The following is a 20,848-nucleotide window of genomic DNA, read 5'->3' on the forward strand; positions in this document are numbered from 1 at the left end:
AAAGAAATATGTATTATGTTATTATTCAAATAAAGTAGAGCTAGGCACATAATTAAAACTCTTTCAAGTAAATCAATTGAAAGATAAAATAAGTGGGTAAGAATCCTTAAAATATTACATGCATATTCAATAGCATGTTCCATGCCATTTGTATTAGGAGTGTGTTTTTTGAATTGAGGCAAGTCCCATTCTGGAGAAAAGCAGAATATAAATGAAACAAAAAGTAATAAAACAAAGTGGTGTTGATACGGTTAGATTCAAGTAGAGCTTTTCTGAATTGAATAAAGGCAAAGAGAACAAGCAAAACAGTGGTCCTCAGTGTAGCAGCAAGATGGCTGCCACAAATCTCCAGAAAGGCCTCACAAAATGGTGGTTAAGCATATGGCCTGGGCCTACAGGCAGATAGGGGCCTGTGACTGTCTCATATAAGCAAACTAAGCCACGTCCAATCACACTATGCTGACTAGGGAAATTATGGTCTAGTTCCACCCCTGGATGCAGAAAACTCGTTTCCCATGCTTTAACTGCTTTACAATGTAGTAAATAGGCTTTGTAACAAAAAAACAAAAACCACACACTTTATTTCAACTATTATTATCAATAGTGTCTGGTAGCACTGGGACATGTGATCAACTAGAAATGTTATTGTGATAAAACTGCTATAATTAGATTTGTGATAGGCTTTTCATAGTATTTATTAGAAGTATTACAAGAAGGAGTATGTCATATAAATTCTATGAAATATGACAGATTTAGTTAGCAGAGTTGATTATGATTTATTTCACTCACTTCAGAGAGTCCTGAAAATGTTATTGTTTGCTCATTTAGATATATGATTAAGTAGCTTAAATAAAGACTTTGATCAAGAATCTGTTGTTTAAAATAGAATCTTCATTTAAATCAAACTTCCTTGGGCCTTATAGTTGGGAACAATTGGCATACTATCGGCTGATGCTGTGTGTTTGGTATTGCCACTGATTTAGCGCATTGCTGCAAAATGCTGTCACTCATGAAAGGACTATCTTACATGGACACTAGAGGCACTCCAAGTGGCCAGCTTCTGGTCAAAGGACATTTAGCATAATGCTAAGTGATTAATTTTGCTGGTGTTTTTAAATGCATTATAACTGTACCCACAATTCGCTTCTGAAATGATAAATAAATAAATTTAAAATAGAAGCTGCTGTTGTTGTTGTTCATTTGTTCAGTCGTCTCCGACTCTTCGTGACCTCATGGACCAGCCCACTGCAGAGCTCCCTGTCCACCGTCACCACCCCCAGCTCCTTCAAGGTCAGTCCAGTCACTTCAAGGATGCCATCCATCCATCTTGCCCTTGGCCGGCCCCTCTTCCTTTTACCTTCCACTTTCCCCAGCATAATTGTCTTCTCTAGGCTTTCCTGTCCCCTCATGATGTGGCCAAAATACTTCAACTTTTTCTCTAGTATCCTTCCCTCCAATGAGCAGTCGGGCTTTATTTCCTGGAGGATGGACTGGTTGGATCTTCTCGCAGTCCAAGGCACTCTCAGAACTTTCCTCCAACACCAAAGTTCAAAAGCATCTATCTTCCTTCGCTCAGCCTTCCCTATGGTCCAGCTCTCACATCCGTAGGTTACTACAGGGAATACCATGGCTTTGACTAGGCGGATCTTTGTTGCCAGTCTGATGTCTCTACTCTTTACTATTTTATCGAAATTGGACATTACTCTCCTCCCAAGAAGTAAGTGTCTTCTGATTTCCTGGCCACAGTCTGCATCTGCAGTAATCTTTGCACCTAGAAATATAAACTCTGTCACAGCCTCCACATTTTCTCCCTCTGTTTTCCAGTTGTCAATCATTCTTGTTGCCATAATCTTGGTTTTTTTTATGTTTAGCTGCAACCCAGCTTTTGCGCTTTCTTCTTTCACCTTGATTAGAAGGCTCCTCAGCTCCTCCTCCTTATAGAAACTATAAGAATATTATTTAAATGGGAAGGGAGGAATGCTATATAGCACAATCCTGCACATGTCTGCTCAGAAATAGTTTTCCATTAAGTTCAACAGGATTTATTCTCTGGGATGTAAACATAGGATTTTGGGTTCAAGCAGAGCTTTGAATCATATTTAAGGAAACAGATTATGAAGAGTAAAGTAGATAAGTTCATTATTTTTGCTTTTGTCTTATATGAAATTCAGGTTCCCTTTTCAACTGAATTGCAGCTTGTTCTTGAATGTGTGAATTTAAATTTGAAATTAAAGATTTTTTTCTGGAGTTCGGTCATAACACCTAAAATAATCCGCCAACTGGCATGATGGAGATGTTCATTTTGTATCTATGAATGATTAACTGTTTGACTCCACATAATTTTCCATGGGATGCAGTTTTCCATGGGATGCAGTTCTACTTCCAGGTAAAAATAACACCTTGAATATCCCCCAGACTATTACATGTGGTAACACAACATGTTACCTGTGCATTTGACACTAGCATTGTGTTTTTATTCTTATCTTTGTTATTTGAAATTGCTTCATATAAAGTAAAAGCAGCAAAATGTCCAGAGGTAAATTTGTAAGTAAGAAGAGAAAAGGGAAAGGAATGAAAATAAACAACCTAAAGGATACCTCATCCTGGACCATCATATTACATTGAACATATTTAAGAGAGTCTGCTTTCAGAAGACAAACACAACAGAACTGCTTAACCGAAATGTTTGGAGGATGGGAATCACCAAGAAATATCAGAGATTTCCAGATAGGGCTAAAAAAGAACCTATCTGAAATTCATTCACACCACCATGAGATTGTTTCCCCTTTCTTCCTCTGTTGTAATCCTGTTTCCTATCTCCTTCTTTATTTTACACATTCCTATGTTATGAGCTTCAGCACTAACTTTCGTGATGAAGAGTTTGCAAGTGCCAGTGTAGAACAATAGGATGATCATTGGGATGCAAAAAAGATCACCTTTTCCCTAGAGAAACTATGTCCAAACACATATATGGAAATGTAATTTTTTCAGCGGATTTCGAAAATATGAATGGATTGAGAGAAGTGATAATTGGCTGGAAATAGACTTACTCATCAATTCTTCCTTAGACCTGCAGGTATTTAGAAACTGCATTCTCTTGGGGTTCAGAAAATATTTTTAAAGCATCAAAGGCAATAGGAATAAATTAAATTCTGGGAATGACAAGCTGAGAGTTATGAGATCCAGGCTAAAAAACAAAGTTAATCCACATAACCTGTGGAATCAGATGCCAAGAACAGATTTCTGTCAACTACATACATCTTAAACAGTGTCAAAGGTGTCGACTCAGAAAAGGAGTTGCTGCTATTTTCATCCCACAAAACAAAGAAGAAATGGAAATAAATAAAGAACAGTATTTTTAAAAAAAGACATTGAAAATATTTTATTCATTTTTTTAAAAAACGAAACAAATTATATTTTCAGAAAATGCAACATTAAAGCAGAAATAAATGAGATTGAGTGAGGAATCCTAGGCTGCTCTCTAATGTTATATCTATCTATATGTCCTCAAGACACAAAGCTTATTTTCTGCTTGGAAATGGATATTAAGCCTATTCATTGAGTTCAAATGCAATTGCATGCCTGGGCTGTTTGCATAAACTGCAGGATCAAACAGTCATTGAGGCAAAATACAACTTGGAGGGTGGAGCTGAGCAATCATGTTAGCAATTATACTAACAATAGCTAACGATTGCTTTGATGAATGTCACTTCTTACGTTTGTGAATTGCTCTGAACAAAATGCAATCGCTTCTAATTTGCTTGCTGTTTAAAATGATTGTGAAGATAATTCATTTGGATAATTCCAGGCATGCGGGCTACCCAAGAGCTGTTTGTTTTGAGTCTGGAGGAATAATCGCTTCCCATGTGCTTCTATTTCTGTGAAGAGTTGCAGCCACAGGACATGCCTGAACACTTGTGAGTCACCAAGCTGAACAAAACCCACTGGCTCCAGTCATCTATTGTGATTAATACCCTCATTCACTTTCTTTTATTTTTTTCTAGGAATGTATTCTGCTTGGAGCTTCTTAATTTAACTTGAACCTTTTCCAGGTATTCAGATTTTACATTTTAACAATTCACAAGGATGGAGGATAAGGAGGAGAATTCCAGTTGCACCCACCTTTATCCCTGTTTCCATTCTGTTGAGAGCAATTTTCCAAAGCAGAGAGGCTCTTCAATTCATGGAATCTCTCTGTGTGATGCATAAGGTGATTTTCTGGAGATATATTCATGAATAGAAGAGGCTCTTTGCTTCAGACAGTTGTCCTCAGTGAAAGAACAAGAATAAAGTGGAGTTAACTTACTATCTCATCAGATGGGTGGTTTCCCCCATTTTTGCATGCTGCTACATAGAACAGAGTCTGCCAGATCCTTTCAAATGACACAGGGATCTTTAGGGATCCATGCACTGAGACGGAGCCCTGAGGAGTCAGGTGACTACCCATCTTCTAATTGAAGAAGCAAGGGACAGCACGGATGAAACCCAGGGACAACATTGTGGGATGGCAGCCAGTGACCCACAATGATAAGGGGACCAAGCTGGACACTTCCCCACAATTTCCCTCACTCGCCACAGGCATCTGGACCTCCATGTGATGAGGTCTACACTGTCCTCTCTTCTCATATGGTGCTATAAAACAGCGTTTGCACACTGTAACAACATAGAATAGAATATTTCAAAGATATCCAGAACTGGATCTTTCACCTTGGCTTTCTCCAGCAAATTTGTCTGAACATTGTCAAAGCTTTCTGCACATTGACAAAACTTTAGGCATATGATTGCATCAGTACTTTTTGAGCACAGTACTTTTTGGACTTTAAATATGGAATAGTCACACAGTGTATTAAATAGGGATAAGTGTATCAGTCTGTTTGCCTGTCTCTGGTCAACTCATTAGTCTGTTTTGTTCTGTATCTGGAGTAATCCACATTTATTTTTAAAATGCATGAAAATTGGAATTAAATGAATTACTTGAAATATTTTCTCACAGGATTGTAAATATATGTAACCTCATTCTATACATCTAAAATACGTTCTGCTAAAATTTAACTTGCAGGAGAACATATTAAATAAAATACAAATGAATAGAGATGAATTAAATATCAATTTATTTTATTTTTCCTTTTCTCCAGTTTGACAATTTTGAAGTGCTGCTCTGCCTCAACTGCAGAATAGTCCATCCAGCTATATCTCCTAGGCCTGGGCGGTTTCGTTCGTTAATTTTGTAATTCGTTAAATATTTGTTATTTTTAGCAATTACAAAACAATTACAAAACATATTTTCAAACCCGGAAGTGTTTTTAAATATCGAAACGGCATCCTCCATCTTTTTTACGGGCTTCCACCCATTTCGGAAATGACGTTTTAGGGGTGGAGGATACTGGGTGCGCTGGGAGCAAATCCTGCGCTCCCAAGTACCGTGGCTGATTGTGATTGGGCGGGCTGCCCTTTAAAAGCGGCTCCGCGTGGCCGCATTGCTCATTGCTGGGGAAGGCGAGGAGACGGGAGGTTCGGGAGGGAGGCTTGGCTTGCATTCATTTGTTGCTTGCATTCATTCATTCCCTGGGCTGGGAGCAGCGGGGAGGCTTTGCCATTCGCTCCACAACAGGGCAAGAATTTTTAAATATTTCTGAAAAATATCTTTCTTTTATGCTTCAAAAAATTCAAAAAATATTCTAAAAAAAGAAAAGACCCTTGTGTGCCTGTGTGTGTGAGTTTGTCCCTGTCCTGTGGCTGTGTTCGCTCCACAACAGGGCAAGCATTGTTAATTTTCCATTTTTAAATATTTCTGAAAAATATCTTTCTTTTATTCTTCAAAACATTCAAAAAATATTCTAAAAAAAGAAAAAACCCTTGTGTGCCTGTGTGTGTGAGTTTGTCCCTGTCCTGTGGCTGTGTTCGCTCCACAACAGGGCAAGCATTGTTAATTTTCCATTTTTAAATATTTCTGAAAAATATCTTTCTTTTATTCTTAAAAAAATTCAAAAGATATTCCAAAAAAAGAAAAGACCCTTGTGTGCCTGTGTGTGTGAGTTTGTCCCTGTCCTGTGGCTGTGTTCGCTCCACAACAGGGCAAGCATTGTTAATTTTCCATTTTTAAATATTTCTGAAAAATATCTTTCTTTTATTCTTCAAAAAATTCAAAAAATATTCTAAAAAAAGAAAAGACCCTTGTGTGCCTGTGTGTGAGAGTTTGTCCCTGTCCTGTGGCTGTGTTCGCTCCACAACAGGGCAAGCATTGTTAATTTTCCGTTTTTAAATATTTCAAAAAAAATTTATAAATAAATATTTCAAAAAAAATTCAAAAAATATTCTAAAAACGAAATTAACGAAATTTCGTAAATACTGAACTTTTTCAAAGGAAAATTTTGTAATTATTTTAAATATCGAAACGCAACCCCCTCCCCCCAAATACAAATCGATTTTAGAAACAAATTTTTGCGTTGTTACCCAGGCCTAATATCTCCTCCTGTGTATAAAATCTCCTGTTTTGAAATTGTATAAATTATATAAAATAAAATCTTTGAAATGTAATTAGAAGTGCAAATATATAAAACTGTCTTCCTTAGCCTCATATTTTGGGACAGGAAATATGTTAAACTGGCTAATGTATGCAAGCCTGGAACTCAAATTTCATTGTTGGGCTATCTATTGTGTTTATGCAAACCACAACACCCTTCCATTGACAAACCTCTTCTCCATTCATAAATTGGCTTACATGCCCTGGAAAACTTCTTGGCTTCATTGATGGAAGCACAGCATATTCATTGCTGGTAACACCAGCCTTTGTTTCAAGTAATTTTAACCACTATTTTTGTGTTTTTCAGACTATCTCTTTGTGTTTACCTGGACTGGACTGGACATTACGTCAATCATTGGACTATTTGGATTTGAGGTCAACACATTCCTGACCTCACACCCATTGCAGTGGTGGTTCTTAATGTGGATTTGGACTTTGAATATACCAACCACAGCTATTGCTTTTTCCTGCCACAGAGGGAAAACCTTCTGCAGCCAGTAATATCAGGAAGGTTTCACAGCCAATAACAGCCCAGATTGAAGTCAGGCCAGTTTTTTCCACTAATCAGGGGAATGCATAAGTATTTTAAATGGCTGTCAAAGTGGATAAAATGCTCTGTATTTTGGTTCTTTTTGAGTGCAGACTCTGTACTGATGTCCTTTCTGGCCAGACTGTATAAACTTCTGTTCATTGCTTTCAAACCTGGTTCCTGTCTCAAATCTGGCTTATTGGAAGTAGTGAAGCATGCCAGGCTCTGAACCCCCATTTCACAGTTAGCTGAAATGAATTGCACTATTTGCACTTTTTAAAATTAGCTCACCTATTGTTGTTGTTTTTTTTGGGGGGGGGGGTTGTCTTTTGCTTGCTGGGTGTGAATAGAGAGCTATAGAAAATGGAAATGCATGGTTTGCAGAAATCAAGGTGGATTCAACTAATTCACATGATTTGGAGAATACTCAATAAACTGTCCTGCAATTCTAAAGATTCTTCAAATCCTATTGCTATCTCTAATTTGTAATGGATTTTACAGAGATCAAATATATCCACACCAAAATTATAGCAGCTTAGCATCACTGCCATGGCTCAAAGTTGTGGAATCCTGGGGTTTGTAGTTTTGTGAAATATGTGTCTTTATTTGTCAGAGAACTCTGGTTCCACAACAAACTATAAATCCCAGGATTCTATAGGATAATGTTTAAAGTGGTGTCAAATTGCTTCTACTGCAGTGCTGGTGATCTGCAAATCCTCCAAGTATTCCTATTATTAAATGCCCACCAACTCTATTAAGTCTTCCATGTCATAGATCTCATGTGGGCGAAAACCCTTCTTTTATTTCCTCTGAAGACTACATAGTTTCTTTCCCAAATATTCTCAAACAGTTACTCAAAATGACAATACCCTCAATCTCTAAACTATATATACATACCTAGATGTGTTATTCATATCTTGATACCACTTGTGAATGATTGCTGTGTCCCTCATAGACATTCCCTTGGAATGAAAAATGCTTTTCCTGAAAAGGTGGGGGGGGGGGGGGGGAGAGTGAATGCGAGTCACTCTTTCAATGTTAATTTAAAGCATATTCTTATATAACCTTAAGTGGCTGCTATGAAATGCCATCATTTATTTCAAAGGTGTAATACAGAAAAGGTGCAGTCAGGCTTGATGCATGCAATCAATCATAGTTTTGAGGGTAGCCTTGATGAGCTGTTTTCTTGTGGCTTCCAATCATGCCATGAAAGGAAGCCTGCCTTCTGAATTTGCTTCCTTTCAAATAATGCACCAATTAGTTGATGTAATAAGGAACCATGATATCAGAAATCATTGCATTTTAAAAGAAAATGTTATTTCCGCCTTGGAAGTATGGTCTGAATCTTATTGCTAGTCTTAAATAGAATAGGCTGATTGAACCAATGAGATTAGCCTATATTGACTGACCAATGAACAATTGATTTAATGGATCTATTCCAGTTGGGACTAACCAAAAGGATTTAGGCTTGTGTTAAAAGAATCAGTGCATCCCTCCTCCCAAGATGTGTGGTTTTAATGCTAAATTTGGTGTAAATAAAAAATACAAATATATTGGAACACTCCAGGCACAACAGGGATATTTGCATATTACATTGTCATATATGGATGCTTACATTCAGTTGTTTAACTGTTTCCATTCCTGAGGTGTACTCAGGCACAAAACACCCACTTTACATGAGAATACATGGGCAGAATGAACACGTGCAAATTTGTGTAAATAGGTGAAAACAAATTCACTTAATGTAAGCAGTAGCACATAAAGTATCATCCCCAGCAGTTCACATGGAATACAATCCTTTTTATCCCTAAGGTGATATCATAGGACATTTTAACTAGAATCCTGGATCAAACAGTTATGAATTATTTATAGAATAAGTGCAAGAGTCTAATCAATATATATAAAATATTTATAGTTTCTAACTTTCTACAGATTACAATTGTCAATCCCTGCTCCAAATAAAATTATGATAATGAGAATGACATGATGTGTTTGTGTGTTGTTTTATATTCTGTCTTCACCCAACATAAGATCTAAAGGAGCTCTGCCAAGTGCATATGTTCCATTGCCTTTTGGAAAACATGAAATTGTTTCCAAACTTTCCTGACTAGGTTGCTATAAAAAGCACTATTGCTTATGCATATACGAGGGGTATTTTTTTAGTAAGGTCCATTTTGTTGTAGACACTAGTAGTTCGTGCGCATACCGCAACGAGCACGTGCGTCATGTACCGGCATGCCTCAGGAACAACTGTGCTCAGTTTCCGCTCTGTAGCTAAGAAAAGGGGAATGCCACAGTAATCATGGATACAGAACAATACAAGAAGATCAGAAAACTCCTGGATCCTACTATATACAGAAAACTTAAAAAAGACCCAACTTCCAAAATAAACAGAAAAAACTAACACTCTGATTAAGAACTCCTCAATCAACTTCGACATACGACAACAGCTATGTAATTCGGAAGCCCTTCCAACTAGGCTTTATGGACTTCCAAAAATCCATAAGGACTCCACCCCACTCAGACCCATCATGAGTGCCATTGGATCCCCCTAGTATGACTTAGCAAAATTTCTTGCTGCACAGTTACAAAGCCATATTGGGCTCACTACACACTACATCAAGGACTCAGCCCACTTCATAGAAATAATCAGCAATCTCAAGCTAAATACCAATGACAAACTGATCAGCTTTGATGTGGTGTCTCTATTTACCATGGTCCCGGAAGCAGACACCATTGCACTAATGAGCCAGAAGTTCCCAGAAGACATCACAGCTCTGTTTCACCATTGCCTCACCACCAGCTACTTTCAGAGGGACAATGAATTCTATGAACAGAAAGATGGAGTTGCTATGGGGAGCCCTTTCAGTCCGGTCATAACTAATTTCTACATGGAACACTTTGAAAAACAAGCCCTGGAAACAGCAACAAAAAAGCCCACGATATGGTTCAGATATGTGGATGACACTTTCACCATTTGGAGCCATGGAGAAGAAGAACTAAACAGGTTCCTGGACCATATTAACAGCATCCACCCAAACATACAATTCACCATGGAAAAAGAAAATGAAGGAAGACCGCCTTTTCTAGATGTCCTAGTCATCCGTAAACCAGATCAACAATTGGGTCACACCGTTTACAGAAAACCTACATACACAGATAGATATCTACACAAAAACTCCAACCATCACCCAAGTCAAAAAAGAAGCACCATTAAAGCCTTGGCAGACCGTGCAAAAAGAATCTGCGAACCCCACCTCCTCCAAGATGAACTGAACTGGGCTTTACAGGCCAATGGATACTCCACCTCAGACATCAGAAGATCTGCAAGACTGAGAACAAGCCACGAGAATAAAGATGAAGATCCACCCAGAGGAAAAGTGTTCTTGCCATACATCAAGGGAACCACTGACCACATAGGGAAGCTAATGAGGAAACACAACATAGAAACTATTTTCCAAGAAATGCTACTATGTTCAGCAAAAAACAAGATGGATCCTCTCACTTCTGCAGGAGTCTACCATATACAATGCAGCTGTGGACAAGTCTACATAGGGACCACCAAATGCAGCACCCAAACACGAATCAAGGAACATGAAAGGCACTGCAGAACTTCTTCAACCAGAGAAGTCAGCCATAGCAGAGCACCTGATGAACCAACCTGGACACAGCATATTATTTGAGAACACAGAAATGCTGGACCACGCTAACAACCACCATGTCAGACTACACAGAGAAGCCATTGAAATCCACAAGCATGTGGACAATTTCAACAGAAAGGAGGAAACCATGACAATGAACAAAATCTGGCTACCAGTATTAAAAAAACTCTAAAATTACAACAGCAAAACAGCAGAGAGGAAACAATCTTTGACATCTAGTCACCTCTCAACAACAGATTGCCCCAGGCACTGCCAGGCCATCAAATGCTAAACAAGGTGGTCAATTGAAACATTCACATGTAGCTCCAACAGACGAGAGTTCTTTGTCCCACCCTGGTTATTCCACGGATATATATAAACCCATTTTCCTAGTTCCAACAGACCTCACTGACTCTGAGGATGCTTGCCATAGAACGTCAGGAGAGAATGCCTCTAGAACATGGACATATAGCCCGAAAAAACCTACAACAACCAGTGATTCCAGCCATGAAAGCCTTCCACAATACATTAAATTGAGATAAGCTGGACAGAAACGGGGAAAGATGGACAAAAAACAAGTGATGGCAACTGACCCGTTGCAATCACAAAAGATGGAAAGGCAAGGGGCCTTGACAGTAGGGAATGAATGAAGATAGTTCCCTCCACTTTTCTCCACTCCCCCCCCCCCCGCTTCATTTGATAAGGTCCTATATCTCTTCTAAACAACAAGAATATTTTATTTAAAACATGTCTGTCAGCATAAATCATGTAGTGAAATTAATACTCAGACTTTGACAAAAGTGTGGCCAACACCATTAAAATGTTTTTCCTAATATTTACACTTTATAAGAACCTAACTTGAAATTACACAATATTTTTGTTTGCATATTGTAAGGGCCTATCTTTAAAACCAATCCCACCTAGTCCTTATAGAAAAGATTTTTCTATAGATTTTCTAAAGATTTTCTATGTTTTTAACCTGTGAAACTTTGCAGCCATCAGAGTAATATTTATGGAGAGGACATAAGATAAATATAAGATAGACTAGCTGTACCCGGCCACGCGTTGCTGTGGCGTAGTGTTGTTTTGGAAAATGTAGTTCTGACAAAGTAGTGGTATTCAAGAACTCCTTCTCCTGCTCTCTTTGCGTAATTGTCCTCTGCGACGCGTTGCTGTGGCCCAATCTGTGTGTATGTGTTTTTTGTGTGTGTATATATGTGTATATGTGTGTGTGTATGTGTTTATGCATAAATACACATGTGGTTATGCTGAAGCCCGCAGTGGGTTAAGGTGAGGAACTTGGTTACGGAAAGGTTGGTGGTTTGAATGCAGGGAGCGGCATGAGCTCCTGGTGTTTGCCCCAGCTTATGGTAACCTAGGAATTTGGAAATCTGAGAATGTGAGTAGATCAATAGGTACCTCTCTTGCGGGAAGGTAAGGTTGCTCCATGCTGGGCTCATGACTTTGGAGGTGTGTATGGATAGGGCCGGGTTTTGGGCTTAGAAATGGAGATGAGCACCAACACCCCCCCATTCCCCGAATTTGGACACAACTGGACTTAATGTCAGGGGAACAATGTGGTTATGTGCATGCATTGTAGTGGATTTTTTGGGTTTGTAAGTCTTGTCTGCGGTGTTTTTCAGTGTTTTTATGAGTGATGGTTTCTCAATGGCCTGATAGATGTATTGTCCTTTCCTTCCTTCCTTCCATTTCAGTCTTCCCTTTCTGCTTTCCTTCCTTCCTTTTTTGTTTCCTTCCTTCCTTTATTTCTTCTGTCTTTCCTTCCTTCCTTCCTTCCTTCCTTCCTTCCTTCTCCTTCCTTCCTTCCTTCCTTCCTTCCTTCCTTCCTTCTCTTCCTCCCTCATTCCTTCCTTCGTTCTGTTTCTGCCTCCCCCTTCCCCTCCGTGATGTTGTGGCCGACTCTGGTGGTGGACCCACAACCGGTATGACAGCGGGGCAGACCCCTGTCTGGAAGGAGCGGTAGTAGGGAACTCTCTCTCTCTTGGATCCCCCTGGCGAGGCAGTGTGGGGGTTGGAGGGTGGGCGGGCGGGGGGTGGGGCCTCGCAGTTGCCAAGGCGACGTTGTGGGCCTCCTTCACTGGGGCGTCCTGCTTGCCCGGCCCCTTTGTTTCCTTCCTTCCTTCCCTCCCTCCCTCCCTGTGTCTTTCTCTCCTTCCTTCTGTTTCCTTTAACTTTATTTCCTTTTCTCCTTCCTTCCCCCTTTGCCTCCTTCATTCCTTCTCTTTCCCTTCTTCTCTCATTTCTTCTGGACTGTCCCTTTCAACGCTAATGCCGCGGGGGAGGGGGGGGGTGAGGGGCGGCAAGTGCGCGCGTGGCGGGGAGTTTGCGCCGCGCGCGCGCGTGTGTGCCGCGGGGGGGGGGGGGGGGCGAGGGGTGGCGGGTGCGCGCGTGGCGGGGAGTTTGCGCCGCGCGCGCGCGTGTGTTCCGCGGGGGGGGGGGTGAGGGGCGGCAAGTGCGCGCGTGGCGGGGAGTTCGCGCCGCGCGCGCGTGTGTGCCGCGGGGGGGGGGGTGAGGGGCGGCAAGTGCGCGCGTGGCGGGGAGTTTGCACCGCGCGCGCGTGTGTGCCGCGGGGGGGGGGTGAGGGGCGGCAAGTGCGCGCGTGGCGGGGAGTTTGCGCCGCGCGCGCGTGTGTGCCGCCGGGGGGGGGGGGCGAGGGGCGGCGGGTGCGCACGTGGCGGAGAGTTTACGCCAGTGCGCATGTTCAGTTGTTTTGTGGTGTTTTTGTCGTCGCAGTTGTGTTTTTTTTATTTTGGAGTAGATTAGTTTGTAGCGAGTGGGTTGTCCTAGGGGCATGGCAATTTTGGTTCAGTTTCGTTGGGGGGTTGTGGAGTTATGCGGCTCCGTACGACGCCCCCTACAGATTTATATATATAGATGATAGATATTATTGCAGAAAGGAAGTTATAGTATATTTCCTCTTAGAATTTGAAAGAGGCATGATAGAAGGCATGACATGAAAGTTTTGTCTATGCACAATTATTTGAGAGTGATTTTATAGTGTCTTCCTTTGGCAACATATTCCATTGACAAACTTTGTATATTTAGGTAGTTCATGGCAACATTAAAACCAAATCTACATGTTAAACATTTCTTCTTCTAACCTCAGGAGAGAAAGGAACAATTGTTGAAATGTGCTAGTCAGTTATCTTTCCATATTTCTATACCATCTCCATTGTTTATTATTATTATTATTATTATTATTATTATTATTATTATTATATTTATATCAACTGTTTCTCTCCAGGAGGAGACTTAAAGCAGCTAACATCAAAAACACTACAATACAATTTAAATATACTAATATACAATACTAAAACAGTATTAAACATCATTAGTAATAGTTTATACAATCTATTAATAGAAATATTTTCACTCCTTGGCAACCCCTTAATTCACTTGTATGTGACCCATAGGCAAACAAAATTAATTTCAGAATAGCCAGAAGTATTTTTGAACTGCTTATTTTTTCCAGCAAAGTTACCTTGAAAGTTTCAAAAGTTTCAAGCAAAACTTTCCAGTCCCAGAATGATCCTTGTGCCAAGAAGAGTCAATGTATAAATTTGGAAAGTACATACCATTGCACTTTCTTCAACTGATGTTTCTGAGCCTTGTTTCTATATCATGGCTTTATTGTCCATAGCAAGTTTTGAAACTAGATAGAAGTGTGTGTCGATTTAATATAGAACAGTTACATATTTGACCCGACTTCTTTTTCTAGTCATGCTAGTTCTTGTGGCCAAAGGTTATGCCATGGCAGAAGCTGATGGGGATATAAGAACCAGTTTCCTTTAATGATAAGAGCCAGAAATGATGGATTGAAGAGTTCCCTCAGAGGTTTTAAAGCAAAAGATCAATTGTACTTATAGCAAGTTGGGACAAATCTACAGCTGCACTGGTTGAGATAGCTAATCCTTTAGCACCCCACAGGGAGAAAATGCTGCCTGAAAAGGTTTTTTTTTTAAAGAAAAGAAACTTGGTATTCCTATATGCTTCACAGATTTTAGTGGGATCCTGATATTTTGTTTAGAATCCAACTGTATGCCTTTAAAACCTTCTATAGGTATATGATAGTGACATTAGTGGAAATTACTCCCAAGCAAAAATGCACACCAATTTTCCCCAGTCTTAGCAAAGTGGTTGAAGAGCTGCAGGGGGTGGGGGGTTGATACTTTGTTGGTCTCCAAGGGAAAGAGACTGGTATAACACATGTCCTGGCATCATGTGCCAAGATGCAAAGAAAAGAGGGGGCAAAAATGAGCATATAGGGCTCATTTAACTTCTTCTATCCCTCTTTTGACTTCATTGATCCCCGCTTGCCATCTCTCACAGTATAAATTGTCTCTCTTTGGGGACAGATAGAACTCACTCCACTGCTATTTCTCTATGTTCTTATGGAGGATAATTGGCTAAGGGTAGTGTCTTAAATAAGCCCTCATTGACAGGAAGAGGTATGAGTTCGGTGAGCACATTTATGACTTTTTCATTTGGGGACCCCCTCCCCATCACCAGCAAGCGTGGCAAAACAGCAGGTCCAAGGGGCAACTTCATCATCCCACATACCACACCAATGAGGCAACCCTTTCCCCATCATACAAAGGAAGCATTTCCCAAACAGGGCAGAAGCATTCTGGCTCCATTGGAGCCAGCACAACATTAGAAGCCTCTCATGTTGCGGGGAAAGCATCTGGCGATGCTTTCACCCCTGTTGGAGGTCAAATCTTTGGCCAAAGTATTACATGTGATGGCCGGTACGAGGCTCCAAGGAAGAAGTGTCCTGAAAGCATCTTAGGATGCTAAAATCACCTCATGTGATGATGTCCTTAGTATCCATTTGGTGAAGGATGGGAATCTGGAACTGTCCCTATTGTGATCTTGAATTGAGAAATTATTACACAGTCCAAGCACCCCCAACAGATGCCCATTCAGCCACTGAAATAATAATAATAATAATAATAATAATAATAATAATAATAATAATAGGAAACATTCTAGGTAAACTTGTAGGATTTACTCTCAACTTTGCCAACCTCACAGGATTGATTCAACACCCAACAATCCCCTTTTATCTCAAAATCTCTAGAGAGAATGAACACAGGTTTTTCCCTACCAAAGCTTTCAGGGAGGAGGAGGCATCACAAGGCACTAAGCATAATTCTGGGAAATGTCGTTTGGGAAGGCAAGGACCCCTGTGTCAGAGAATTCAAAAGGCCCTGCCCTAATCTATATTTCCCAGAAATTTCCTTGCTTGATAGTTTCCCATATTAAAGACTCAAAGTAATGGTCTCTGTCTGTCTTTTTCTGGGCTGGCCATGTGCCGAAGGGGCTTCTTCCTTGTCTGGACTTCCCTCCCTCCTGCCTGCTCACTACCTCGGGGTCCCCTTGTGCCCCCTTTGGGAAATGAGCGGGGCTTTTCCCATGACTCCGGCCTCACCATCCTCCTCAGAGCCCTTTGGGGAAACCAAACCAAGCTATCTTTTTCAGGGAAAAGTGGCACCCACAATGGAGACTTGGAGCCATTTACAAGATTTAAATAGCTATTTTGAAATGAATAAGACAGCATTTTGAATTTTAAGGTTTTTTTTTCTGGGCGCCACCCGCATCTCTTAATATTGAGTCATATGTACAAATCTTATGAAATAGATACGACAAATGAGGCACAAACAAAATTTTGCACCACCCTAGCACTTACACTACAGAATTAATTCAGCTACCCCACATTGACTCTTATGATATAGAATAATGGTAATTGTAATTTTACAAGATATTTAGCCTTCTCTGCCAAAGTGTACTGGTGCTCATAAAACTACAAATGTCACAATTTCACAGCTTTGATCCATGGCAGTTAATGTGGTGTCAAACCACATTAATTCAACAGTGTAGCTGAAGTTACAGCTAACCCTATGAGCATCAATGAGTTGAGGTGCATTAAATTATACAAGTGTGGACTGTAAGGATGCAGTTCTAAATCAATTTATTGGGAAGTGTGTCTCACTGAATAAAAATAGTACTTTCTTCTCGGCTAATGTTCAAGTGGTGATACTATAAGAAGCTGTCAGTTTTCAGCCACAACCAAAGTTACCTTGAAAGGATTTCAACAGAACGACAACATGCTTAGCATACTATATACAGAGACCTCTGCAAATAGCCTTGATGCACAGTGACTCAAGTGAAATTGTGCCTATATGAAGGTGCCACATTTCAGTTGTGAAGCTTTCTTTTTGTGTCTGCATCTGTGCCTCCCACAAAGGCTTAACCGCATAAACAACAGGGTTGTTTTTTTATGTATTTGTGTAATCTCCCCGGGAAAATATCTATTACAGTCTAAATCTTTCAACATCTTGTGTTAGCTGTAAGTATATCACCATACCAGAGCTAAAACCTTGAAATGCTTCCCCTGTTTTTTTCCCCATGCTGTGTAAAATATTTGCTTCAAAGCTGAAGCCAGATTATCTCTCTCATAATTCCAGCCAAGGGCCAGCAGTTTACAAGCATTGGGAATAACCTTCTACAATCTCAAGAGTGAGAATGTGTAGCAAGAGGCCCATCTCCACAGACAATAAAAGCAAACCATTCATACAAGTGTAAAGGATTCGCTTTCAAAGAGCAATTAATACTGCCCGTAGCTACTGTATTTGGCTTAAAAACCAAGGAGATTTTTAATACCCCCATGCACTGTTCTCTGCCACATGAAACAAACCGGTTTCTAGTGCCACTAGGGCTATTTTGCTACTTCATAAGAACAGCTTGTGAGGAGCAGAGTCTCAGCAGTGTGGGAGATTTGCAAAAAAGATAGAAAAGCAATGGTTACAGTTATTTATTTATTTTTTTAAAAAAGAAAATACCATAAAACAGTAGTGCCATTAGCTAGTGATATTGTTGAGATAAGCTCCACATTAAAAGGCATTATCTTGTTAGCCTGTGAACCACAGGCTATTCAACAAAAAGACTATAAAGCAGCAGCTGTAAACTTACATAAAATGTTATCCACTGTGACCCAGCTAGTGAACAAATGCCCAACCAATATCTCTTTTGTGGCTGAATGTTCTTACAGCTAGATTGTACGTTATTGAAGTGAAGGAATTCTAAACTCCCAAATGCTTTACATTTTATAGGGGGCTTACATTTCTGTGTCAGCATAATCTTCTTGCATGGCTTTGTTTTATATTTTTTTAATACACACACACACATATACAAAAGATACCCATGGGATTTATAAGGACATAAGAGGTTAGAATTTACAAACCACGTGTATCGCATGCACATTTTTATTAGCTAATACATGTGATGTTGCTAGTCTTTGCTAATAAGGGGAGTGAACATGAACTCTTTAAAAAATATCTAGCATAGGTGAATTGCCTCTCAGTTCTTTGGATAATAATAATAATAATAATAATAATAATAATAATAATAATAATTCTTTATTTATACCCCACTTTCCCCCCTAAACAGGACCCGAAAGCGGCTCACAACATTTTAAAAACAATACACATTAATAATAAAAATAACAATAAAACCAATTTAAAAAATCAACTGTAGTTGTTGGCCGCATCATTGGCCACATTACCAGCCCTCAACAAAAGAGATTTATTTTGGCTGCTACAAACATAACTTTCTTTGCCTAACAATGATTGATACTGTTTTTATCACCAGGCAGGCATAATCATGGCCTGGCTCAATAACAGCAATGCTTTGGATCTGTGCCTCATTGCTATATTCTGAAGCCTGGTAGAATTTGGTATTGCATCAGCATTTCCTGCCCTCTATGAGCCATATAAGAATTGCAACACCATGATATGGACTATAAAAGATAAGACGACAGAATTTTAAATCTGCTGTTAGCTTTAAGCCCATCTTTAAATCTCTTTTGCTGTCCATTGGCATTCCTATTTTCCATTCTTGATCTTAGAGTAAAGCAACTGCTTTGGGAGATGATGAGCAGGCATCCGGATAATGTGGCCTGGACTACTAACCTATAGTGAACCTTAAAAATGTGGCATAAACACAGAACTGAGAAGCCCTGGCCGCGAGCACTCTAACAGGAGGTCAGCTATTTCCAACAATGTTGTGGATTTGAAGAAGTATGAATAGAGGGTGAAAGGGAAAAATGTGACAAGAGGAGGACACATCAGAACCGCCTTCCATCTGGAAATGCACTCACCGTGAAAGACCATGAGGATCCAGAAAAGGTCCTTAAAGTCACCTGTGGACCCACCACCAAGACCCCTGGAAGACAAACATACTCTGCCATGTGAATCAGAGTTGTCTAGTCCGCCCATTTATTTTCAGCTTTACTATGATGTCCCTCCTTATTTGTTTATTTATTTATTTATTGCATTTTTACCCTGCCCTTCTCACCCTGAAGGGGACTCAGAGGGGCTTACAAAAGACAATTGATATCATCAATGGCTTTTGGCTTCAATCTATACAGAATCAAAGTGAGCATTTTAACTTTCGATAGTGATTTGGTAGGTGGGATACCCAAATGGATATGCTAAACATGCTAAATGCCACTGCTTGCACTGGTTATTGGATGGGTCTGGAATTTAATGTTAAAAAGTCCATGTTCCTCTCTATCAACAGAATCTTGAAAGATTGGGTTCTACTCATATTTTTACTATCCAAGATGAAACCATGACTCATTCCAAAGATGGAAATACTTTTCGACATCTGGGTACTTCAATAGGATTCTGAGGTTGCCAAACTTGCCAAAGGCCAATCTTCACACCATTGTGATTTTTTGTGTGTGTCAGGAGCGACTTGAGAAACTGCTTCTGATGTGAGAGAATTGGCTGTCTGCAAGGACATTGCCCAGGGGATGCCCGAATTTTTTTTGATGTTTTACCATCCTTGAGGAAGGCTCTTCAGTCCTGCCGACACAAGGGTCTAACCCATTGTGCCACCGGGGGCTCCTATTAGCAGAAATGAACAAACCTGCAATGAAGAAGTCAAAGCCACTTCAGAAAGAACTGTCTTACAAAACAATAAAAAGGCTCACAATCATGGGGGGGGGGGGGGTTCAAATAAGTTTGAAGCAGGAAGAAATCTTCCCTCAAATGTATCTAGGTACAACAGTTAGCTAAAAGGGCTTATAGTTGTAATCTGGGAAGATATAGCACCATTGTGATGGATGCTAAGAAGATAGATGTGTCACTTTTAGATGTGTGACAAAAAATCATGAGCTTAGAACTTTCCTCCTCCTGACTTTGCTTTTGGGAAATTGTCTGTGCATAAACAGCTCTTAACAAGGTTGATCAAGCAATCACTGCTGTTTTCAAGAAGTGGTTCAGCCTTCCTAAATAAGTCACCAATGACATCTTGCACATTGCTCAATGGGAGAATAGGGATTCCTAAACAGGAAAATCAGCAGATGCTGCAAACATCATTTAAATATATTGCCTCTTTCTTTGCTTGACAGGATTGTAAAATCTATTGTTCTAGGTTTCCTTAAGCATGCAATCAGAATACCATCTGACACTGCTCTGACAATCTATCTTAGTGGCTCACTTGAAAACCAATTTTGGACAAATGGTGGCGATTTCCACCTCTCTTTAGCTGTGTTTGAAATGAAACTATTTAATTGCCAATAAGACAGGGGACCTAGAGAGACTTCACAGCTCACCACTATCAAAATGAATCCTTCTGTGGTGCAAACTTTCCCTCACAAATAAAGTGACAAAAAAAGTCATGAAGTGCTGCCGTCCTAGGTATGTGATTAATGTTAAAATCTACAGAGTCCTATCCAACTAGAAAGTTGCTTCCTGCCCTTCACCACTTCCTGTCTCAGTCCCAGTTTAGGGAAGATCTAATGGCTCAATGTAATGGAATCATGGTAATTGTAATTTTACAAGGTCTTTAGACTTCTCTGCCAAATATTGCCACCAGACTACAAATTCCATGCATCTAAATGGGTAGGACTCTGTGACTTAATTTTATAGTGTGCATCCACCTGCAGTTATGAAATAGCTTGTCTCTTTTACTTTGGAAACTGCTACATGCCTGTTTTTGTTTCCAAGGGAATTCTGTGCATTTCTTTTGTAACATAAAGCAATGCAAATAGAAACTTATTTAGGGACTATATTCATGTCAAGTTGGTCCTATTTATTTGGTTTGGTGCAACATCATTTTTTTAAACTG

The sequence above is a fragment of the Anolis sagrei genome, chromosome 5, assembly GCF_037176765.1.
Source record: "Anolis sagrei isolate rAnoSag1 chromosome 5, rAnoSag1.mat, whole genome shotgun sequence".
NCBI lineage: Eukaryota > Metazoa > Chordata > Lepidosauria > Squamata > Dactyloidae > Anolis > Anolis sagrei.